This window comes from Mesitornis unicolor, unplaced genomic scaffold (assembly GCF_000695765.1).
Source record: "Mesitornis unicolor isolate BGI_N332 unplaced genomic scaffold, ASM69576v1 scaffold49931, whole genome shotgun sequence".
Lineage (NCBI taxonomy): Eukaryota > Metazoa > Chordata > Aves > Mesitornithiformes > Mesitornithidae > Mesitornis > Mesitornis unicolor.
The window spans coordinates 64860-65630 of NW_010164269.1; positions in this window are offsets into that span (position 1 = coordinate 64860).

The window sequence follows — 771 nt, forward strand, 5'->3', positions numbered from 1 at the left end:
CTGCATCTGTTCTGAAGGTCTCAGGCTTGCAGCAGTTTCACAGTGAGTAAAAAGAAAGTTATTTTGGGTCTCTTTAAAGTTTCACACTGCAGTTATTCATATGCCTGCAAACCACTCTGCAATCAGGAAAGGTTCAGTAGCATATTCTCCAAAAATCTTTTTATTGCCTTTTGTAGAACAGAATTTGCAAGGGGCAGATGGGCTACTTCTGTGTTTTTCTGTGGTAGAAACAAGTGTTCCCAGCTGCTCCTGACACAGGTTTGATCTCTTTAAGTTTCTAAAATGGTACAGAAGCAGAGGCAGACAATGAATTTCATCCAAAGGTTTTATTAAAACCTTTATATAAAAAGTTGAACCTTTCCAAACACTGAAGTAAATGCAAGTCTTATGCAGCCACCTCCCAGCAGTGGCATAAGCATGATGTAGACAGAAGCATTTCAAACAAAATGGAAAAGTCTTGATTAAAGCCATCTTGGTAATCTCTGTATCTACTTGTCATTCCTGCACACGTAGGTTAGCAGAAGTAAGTTTTAAGTATCTGAAGTGATAAGAGTGTCTTGTAACTATGCAATAAGATCCTCACAGAGAGGGCTCTCAACCAACACTTGACCAAAAATGTGTCGTGACATTCATTCAAATGTAATTTCTTAAGTATGCTTTTAAAATTCCCATCTCTTACACCAGGTACGGATCCACAGGCAAACAGCCTAGACCTGCACATGATCTTCATTGTACACATTCATGCCGGCTTTCGCTGGCAATGCTTTCAAC